The sequence below is a fragment of the Mastomys coucha genome, unplaced genomic scaffold (assembly GCF_008632895.1).
Source record: "Mastomys coucha isolate ucsf_1 unplaced genomic scaffold, UCSF_Mcou_1 pScaffold9, whole genome shotgun sequence".
NCBI classification, from domain to species: domain Eukaryota; kingdom Metazoa; phylum Chordata; class Mammalia; order Rodentia; family Muridae; genus Mastomys; species Mastomys coucha.
This window is the reverse complement of record NW_022196915.1, coordinates 40,350,154-40,359,590: the sequence shown is the minus strand read 5'-3', so window position 1 is coordinate 40,359,590 and position 9,437 is coordinate 40,350,154. Positions and strand designations below refer to the sequence as shown.

The following is a 9,437-nucleotide window of genomic DNA, read 5'->3' as shown; positions in this document are numbered from 1 at the left end:
GTTATAATATTTTATAAATTTTAAGGAATATGACAAAAAAGATATTGTAGGTATTGAAGGGGGTGCCTCTGGGAGGAGTGGTGGTACAAAAGGGAAACAAGAATGTGATTTAATTCTATTTAATTAAAATATGTTTTTAAATGTTAACAAATTCAGATAAATTGAAATCATGTAACTTTTCTCATCATAATGCAATAAAAGTTTTAAAAAAAACAACGTAGAAAGGAACTTTTTATAAGAATGCTACTTCACAGTTATAACAAATGAGGAGATATAACCAATGATTGAAATGAAGATGATATGAATCTTGAGTCACTGAGAAGAGCTTGAACAGATCAACATGAACTTCTGTGTAGCGTTCCCTTGTCTTGTATAACTGTGCAGCCTTTGAAGAGAGAGAAGACATCAATACATCCCTTTATGAGAGCTTTCAATGATATATAGACATGAACATAAGATAATGGCAAATATTTAAAATACTGAAAAAATTAATGATAGTCTAATAAAAAGTATGCAAAACACATTAGTAAGCCTTCAAAAGATCTGTTCCATGTAAAGTTAATCCTTAATTCTTCCAGCACCATTCTTCCAGAAATAAGACTAGGACTCAAAATATTTACAAATACCTTGGTCATATAGTTAGGCTCTTCTATGACTAGAATAATAACTTAACTACCATTTACTTTAATCTATATTCAACCACATGGCTAGTTACTTGTTCTCAGAAACCATGCATCCATCCTCTCACATTTCTGGGCAGATCTTTCTCTCGCCTGGCTCTGTCCCAGAATTATTTCTCCTCCCAGATGTCGCACCTTCTATTTCCTGCCTAAGCCATAGGCAATAGGCTTTTTAATTGACAGGTGATGTATCCATATAATACATAAGATATTCTCTCTACAGCTCCATGTCACTAGTCATGGAAGAATTACAAATTAAGGTTGCAAGTAATCATATTCCACCAAAAGGACTAAATTCAATATGTATATATATAGCAGAGGTGCTATACATTGGGGAATGAATTATAATTTGGTAAGCTATTTTAGAAAACCCTCTGTAGAGGACACAGGAACTGATGTGGCAGCCTGGGACAGAGCCTTCTGGTTTCTGTCTCTGCCTGTAATAGATCCTCTGCCACAGGGATCCATACCCAAATAGTGCTGGGAGAGAGCAAGCCTTCCATGAGTGTGGACAAGACTGTGAGTGCAGGTAGGACCACCATTGCTGCTCAGAGGAACCTTCCTGGAACCCTCAGGACACAGGAACCCAGGGGCTTCCTGGGATAGGAGTCTTCCAGTCTCTATCTGCTCCCAGAGCTGATCCTGTGCCACAGAACTACAGATACAAATACTGCCAGGAAAAAGCTAGTCTCCCACGAGTGCCTACATACCTGTGAGCACAGGTAAGATCACCACTTCTCTTCAAATTCCTGGCCCAAGAGGTACACTCACAGAGCCATCAGGACACAGGAACCAAGAATCAGCTGAGGACATGATCCTTCTGGTCTCTGCACCCTAGAGCTGACCCTGTACCACAGCTCTCCATACCCAAATTTCTCCTGGAAAGAACTGTTCTCCCAGGAATCAGTACAAGTCATACAGGCTTGCAGGAGGGACAAGCCAAAGTCAGAGATAGCAAGACTAGCTAACACCAGAGATAACCAGCTGTCCAAGGCAAGCACAAGAACATAAGCAACAGAAACCAAGGCTACTTGCCATCATCAGAACCCAGTTCTCCCTCCACAGTGAACCCTGGTTACCCCAACACACTAGAAAAGCAAGACTCTCATTTAAAATCACATCTCATGATGATGATAGAATTTAAGAAGGATATAAATAATTTCCTTAAAGAAATACGAGAGAACACAGGTAAACAAGTAGAAGACCTTAAAGAGGAAACACAAAAATCCCTTAAAGAATTACAGAAAAACACAACCAACTAGGTGAAAGAAGTGAACAAAACCATCCAGGATCTAAAACTGGAAATAGAAACAATAAAGAAATCCCAAAGGGAGACAACACTGGAGATAGAAAACCTATGATAGAGGTCAAGAGTTATAGATGAGAGCATCACCAACAGAATACAAGAGATAGAAGAGAGAATCTCAGATGCAGAAGATACCTTAGAAAACATTGACACAACAGTCAAAGAAAATGCAAAATGCAAAAAGCTCCTAATCCAAAACATTCAGGAAATCCAGGACATAATGAGAAGACCAAACCTAAGGGTAACAGGTATAGAAGAGAGTGAAGATTTCCAACTTAAAGGGCCAGTAAATACCTCCAACAAAATTATAGAAGAAAACTTCCCTAACCTAAAGAAAGAGATGTCCATGAACATACAAGAAGCCTACAGAACTCCAAATAGACAGGACCAGAAAAGAAACTCCCCCCAGCACATAATAATCAAAACACCAAACACACTAAACAAAGAAAGAATATTAAAAGCAGTAAGGGAAAAAGGTCAAGTAACATATAAAGGCAGACCTATCAGAATTACACTAGACTTCTCACCAGAGACCATGAAAGCTAGAAGATCCTGGGCAGATGTCCTACAGACCCTACAAGAACACAAATGCCAGTCCAGACTATTATACCCAGCAAAATTCTCAATTACCATAGATGAAGAAGCCAAGATAGTCCATGACAAAACCAAATTTACACAGTATCTTTTCACAAATCCAGCCCTACGAAGGATAATAGATGGAAAACGCAAACCCAAGGAGGGAAATTACACCCTAGAAAAAGCAAGAAAGTAATCTTCTTTCAACAAACCCAATAGACGATAACCACACAAACATCAATAATAACAGGGAGCAACAATCACTATTCCTTAATATCTTTTAACATCAATGGACTCAATTCCCCAATAAAAAGACATAGACTAACAGACTGGATATGTAAACAGGACCCAATATTTTGCTGCATACAGGAAATGCACCTCAGTATCAAAGACAAACACTATCTCAGAGTAAAGGGCTAGAAAACAATTTTCCAAGCAAATGGTCCTAAGAAACAAGCGGGAGTAGCCATTCTAATATTGGATAAAATCAACTTTTAACCAAAAGTCATCAAAAAAAAGATAAGGAAAGACACTTTATACTCATCAAAGGCAAAATCTTCTAAGAAGAACTCTCAGTTCTGAACATCTATACTCTAAATTCAAGGACACCCAGAATTCTCAACTGAGGAATGCAGAATGGTTGAGAAGCACCTAAAGAGATGTTTAACATCCTTAGTCATCAGGGAAATGCAAATCAAAACCACTGGGAGATTCAACCTTACATCAATCAGAATGGCTAAGATCAAAAACTCAGGTGCCAGCAGATGCTGGAGAGGTTGTGGAGAAAGAGGAACACTCCTTCATTGCTGGTGGGATTGCAAGCTGGCACAACCACTCTGGAAATCAGTTTGGCAGTACCTCAGAAAATTGGACCTGAGGACCCAGCAATACCACTCCTGGGTATAAACCCAGAAGGTGCTCCAACATGTAATAAGGACACATGCTCTACTATGTTCATAGCATCCTTATTTATAATAGCCAGAAGCTGGAAAGAACCCAAATGTCCCTCCACAGAGGAATGGATAAAGAAAATGTGATACATTTACACAATGGAGTACTACTAAGCTATTAAAAACAATGAATTTATAAAATTCTTAGGCTAATGGATGAAACTAGAAAATATCATCCTGTGAGGTAACCTAATCACAAAAGAACACACATAGTATGCACTCACTGATAAGTGGATATTAGCCCAGAAGCTTGGGATACCCAAGATACAATTCACAGATCACATGAAGCTCAAGAAGAAGGAAGACTAAAGTGTGGATACTGTATTAGTCAGGGTTCTCTAGAGTCACAGAACTTATGGTAGTCTCTATGTAGTAAAGAAATTTATTGATGACTTACAGTCTGTAGTCCAACTCCCAACAATCAACTCCCAACAATGGTCGGCAGCAGCTGTGAATGGAAGTCCGAGGACCCAGCAGTTGCTCAGTCCCACAAGGCAAGCAGGTGAAGCAGAGTGAGCTTTCCTTCTTCCAATGTCCTTATATAGGTCTCCAGCAAAAGGTGTGGCCCAGGTTAAAGGTGTGTGTCACCACACCTTTAACCCCAGATGACCTTGCTTGAACTTGAAGATCTTCCAATCTTAATCTTCTAGGTAGGATTCATAGCCACTATGCCACCACACCTTTAATCCCAGATGATCTTGAACTCATAGATCTTTTTATCTTAATCCTCTGAGATTCATAGCCACTATACCTCAAGATCTCCATGCCAAGATTCAGGTCTGAAACTTGTACCTCTCAGCCTCCAGATTAGGACCAGGTGAGCCTTCTAATTCTGGATTGTAGTTCATTTCAGATATAGTCAAGTTGAAAACCAGGAATAGCCACTACAGACACTTTGGTCCTTCTTAGAAGGGGGAACAAAATACCCATGGAAGGAGTTACAGAGACAAAGTGTGGAGCAGAGACTGAAGGAAAGGCCATCCAGAGACTGCCCCACCTGAGGATCCATCCCATATACAGTCATCAAACTCAGACTCTATTCTAGATGCCAACAAGTGCTTGCTGACAGGAGCCTGATATAGCTGTCTCCTAGGGACTATACCAGTGCCTGACAAATACAGAGGTGGATGCTTTCAGCCAACCATTGGACTGAGCACAGGGTCCCCAATGGAGGAACTAGAGAAAAGATCCAAGAATTTGAAGGTGTTTGCAGCCCCATAGGAGGAATAACAATATGAACCAACCAGTACCCCTAGAGCTCCCAGGGACTAAACCACCAACTAAAGAATACACCTAGCAGGACCCATGGCTCCAGCTGTATATGTAGCAGAGGATGGCTTTGTCAGTCATCAATGGGAGGAGAGGCCCTTTGTTCTGTGAAGGCTCTACGCCCCAGTATAGGGGAATGCCAGGGCCAGGAAACGGGAGTGGGAGGGTTGGTGAGCAGGGAGAGGGGGAAGGGATAGGGGTTTTTGGAGGGGAAACCAGGAAAGGGGGTAACATTTGAAATGTAAATAAGGAAAATATCTAATAAAAAAAAGAAAACCCTATGTAACTATGTGCCTACCTAATTCTGGGGCTTAGGAATAGTGATAGTGAGTACCCATCTCCACTAATGATCAACACAAGAGCATTCACAGCAGTTCTATTCAGTGTTAAAATGTTGAATGTAACCTAAACACCAAGTGAATCATTAAGTGGATCCATAATTCAAATTTTCACATAGTAATTAAAGAATAACCTTTTACATTTCCTAGTTGGAATGGCTATTTTTAAAAGACCAAAGTTAACTGTATTGGCATAAATGTGGAGAAAGGAGAATTCTCACACTTCTTTTTTGTTAAGTTCATTTTGGTAAATGCATTAGTAAATACATTGTGGAAACAGTATGGAGGTTCTTCAAAAATTAAAAATAGAAGTCCCATATGATTCAACAATCTCACTTCTGAGTGCATAGCTGAAGGAAATAAAAATCAGTGTGCTGAAGAGCTGTGTCTATGCCTGTGTTTGTTATAGTTATAATAGTCAAGAGATGGAAACAACCTGCATGTCCATAAAAACGATGAATGAATTGAGAAAAAGTAATACATACACACAAAAAAGTACCATTCTGTCATAAGAGGAAGAAATACTGTTACAAAATAGGTGGGACAGAAGATGCTAAGTGCAAAAAGCCAAGCTCAGGAAGACAAGCAACTCATGATTCCAGTCATATGTGAGAGCAGGATCATGGCTGCTATGGAGAGCCGGGGATACAGCGATAGGTTGATCGATGAGTACTGAGCTACTTTTAGGTAGGGACATGAAGCTATGTGTCTCATCACATAGGAGTGATTATAGATAACAAGACTGTAGCACATATTTCAAAATAAGCTAAAAGGAAGACATTGAAAGTTTTCATCACAAAGAAACTGTTAGTTCCTCTGGAGAAAGACGTGTTTACCTGATGTAAACACTACATCATGTGACTATATCTGCTCATCTCATGGCATCCAGTAAGATCCTTGAGTGTCAGCTAAGGAAATTTTTACTGATATACACAACCAAGTGAGTTAATCTGACAAGTCTGATACTATATGAAAGAGGGCAGAGCACAAAGCACATTCTGTACGATCCAGTGAGCATGAGCTCTAGAACACGAGTTTTATTTCGTAATGAATGAGATGAGAACAGTGGTGATTATTGTAGGAGTGGACGGAAGTTAGGATGGGTGTGGGGATCATTCTGTGATACCAAAAATGCTCCATATCTTCATCACTGTGGTGGTTACACAGGTCCTCTGTGAAATTCATTGAGATGCATACTTAACATCCATAGTTGTTATATGTGCTTTCTTTTTAAATTAATAAATTATTTTATTCATTTACATCTCAAATGTTGCTCCCCTCCCAGCTCTCCCTCACAGAGTTCTTCCCCCCCGCCCTCCACTTCACCTCTTAGAGGGTGCTCCCCCTGTATGTCCCTCCACCCTGGGGCATCATATCTTTATAGGATCAGGTGCATCCTCACCCTTCAGTTTCTTCAATCCTTCCCCTAACTCTTCTGTAGGGGCCCTCGACCTCCACCCAGTGCTTGGCTGTGAAGTGTCTGAATCTGTCTCTGTCAGCTGCTGATAGAGCCTCTCAGAGGACAGCCGTGTAAGGCTCCTGTCTGCAAGCATAACATAGCATCAGTAACAGTGTCAGGGACTGGTGCCTGTCCACGAGATAGATCCCCAGTTGGGCTGGTCACTGGTCGCCATCCTTCAGTTTCTGCTTCGTATTTGTCCATATTTTTAGACAGAAGCAATTTGGGTTTGGGTTGAAAGTTTTGTAGGTGGGTTGGTGTCCCCATCCCTCCACTGGGGGGTCCTGTCTGACTATGAGAGGGAGTTAATATTTCCATTCATTCTCCTGGACCTCTGAGCCTCTCTCCTGTCCCTCCATACCTGATCCTGCCCCCCTTTATCTCCCACCCAGATATCTTCCTTCCTCTCCCTGCCATGATGATTTTGTTCCCTCTTCTATGTGGGATTTAAGCATCCTCACTTGGGCCTTCCTTCTTTTTTAAGAGGAAAGAATAAAATGAAAATCAGAGACAAAGGACATGCAGAATGATGTCAATCAAAAGGAATATTTCTTGAGACCAGTTCAACAGCCATGAAAAATGGAATGTTATTTTCAAAGTATATTTAGACAGCACTGAAGCCTTTTCAATCATTGAAAACCTCAACAGAACAAAAGAGAATTCAGGATATTTTCATACAAAGACTTAAGATGTTGCTACAAGAGTGGCTAAGGGTTTATCTTACAGTTAATAAGAAGAAATGATGCCCATAGAAATGTAATTTGCACTATATTTTAATGTTAATGGCTATAAACATGAATATGTAGAGAGGATATCAATAGTAAGATGTTCTTACTCTATTATTAGCATTACAATAAATTTTAACTCAAAGAAGCCATTTATGTGTAAAAAATGTTAAGTTTAGCCTGCTAAAATTGAATTACTATACCATAAAACATTGCACAATAAATAAAATACACAAAGCACTATGAATAAAATATAAGCACAATGGTATCAAGGATAAATGTATGAATATATAAACATATAACATATAATTCGATACAGTATATATTATGATAAATTATTATTTTTGTCCATCTAGCTCCTACTATTGTGGACTATGCATATATTTTACACATTAACATACAACATAGATTACTCATATAAGAAAATATATCTCATCATGGTAGAACTATATTATATAGCAGGATGCACAGGAACAGTTAGCAGAGAAAAATAAAGCAGAATTTTAAGGAATGCTGAGTGAAGAGAAGGACTAATATGAATGATATGGTAGAAATAAATAGGTCAGAATTTATTAATCTTAATTAAGAATGTCAAAAACAAAAATGATTAAAGATATAAATAAATGATAAGGATATTTTAGCCAGGGTAGAGGCACAGAACTAGGGATATATATATTCATATTCCTATATATTCATATATATTATATACATATATCAGAATTTAATAATTCCTACAACAGCTATTTTTCAGTGGGGGCAACAACCAGTAGTTTCTCACTTCACAAGGTAGATGGGACTCCTCAGTAGTCCCAGTCCGGCAGCCACAGCCAGGAAGGTTCCCACAGGAGGGCATGTGATCCCTAGTCCCAAATGAAAGCTTGAAGACACTGGCTCTGATAATAGCAGAGCAGCAGCAGAAGCAACAACAGACAAACCAATTCCGCTGCAGGAGCGAAGGTGACCCGGGCCAGAGGGGAGGCAGTCTTCCTTCTGAAATACCCTTTTCATCTAGACTGCTTCCAGAAACTGCCCCGTAATTGTCATGGGTTTTCCCACATTAGTCAAGGCACTTCAGCTGCAGCTCCCTACTTGGATGATTCTAATTAGTGACAAATCGACCTTAAAACCGGCCGTAATAGAAGGAAAAGACGATTTGGGACTCAGAGACCGACTTAGATGCTAAACACAAAGCAAATAAATCTGTCATAACTCCAACTAGACGAGAAGTGAGACAGCAAATGCAGTAAGATCTAGTTTAATTTTTCCCATGACACAGAGCGTTTCCTTAGGATGTGCTTCAAATGCACCACAGTGAACGCCGAAGCTGAGTTACTAATACACCCTACTAATTATGATTCAAGTTTTAAATTATAGCTCATTATTAGGAGGAAGTCAGTAGTATTTTCTTCTGCTTTGTGGGTAAGTTTGGGAATTGCACAAGCCTGAAGCAACCTTATCACCCAGAATTAAGATCAACTTGAACAAACGCAGTGGAAGAGTCGTGTTTGAACACTGGGTGCTCGGGATTAAGAACCCAAGTTTAATCACTGATTAAATGGATCGCATTTTCACTCCTTCCCATGCCATGGTCTCTGTAGGGTTCCACAGAGCCTTTAGCCTTGGGGCCTCCTCAATTCTGAATCAGAAGTACTTCTGCTAATTTGGATACAGGTTATGGAAACAGAAGTCCGGGGAGTGCTCCTAGTCTCAGCTCTTATCTTCCCCTCCATGACTGCATGGAGCGTCCCGGATGAAGAGTCCTGGAGGATGATACAGGCTAGTGTGAGTTGAGTTTTTACAACTTCTAGACTAATGGTTGATCTCAGACATAAGTGAACTCTGTCAATCCCAGAACTGCTTAGAGGAGCCCACTTTAAACTGTCATTCCACACATAACTGGTGAACTGTGTCACTAGGACTCAAAGGCCTGGGGTTACACGCCGTTACTGCAACAGTGGCTAATTCAGCAGCAGCAAACATGTATGCTTCACTGATAAGTGTGCCCCATGGCTGGGAAGGATGACAGCACAGTGCATTCAACTGGAAGAGGTGGGGCCTCCATGGAGTTTTGTAGATAGCTCATGGCTCCAGACCTTACCTCTAAGTCCTATTGAAAGGAAGTCTCCCTCCCTCC

General features: G+C 40.1%; 1 gene segment (V, D, J or C); it reads right to left on the bottom strand.

Moving 5' to 3' along the window:
• The window catches only part of LOC116084800, a 556,508-nt gene that overhangs the window by 356,137 nt on the left and 190,934 nt on the right, over window positions 1–9,437 (bottom strand).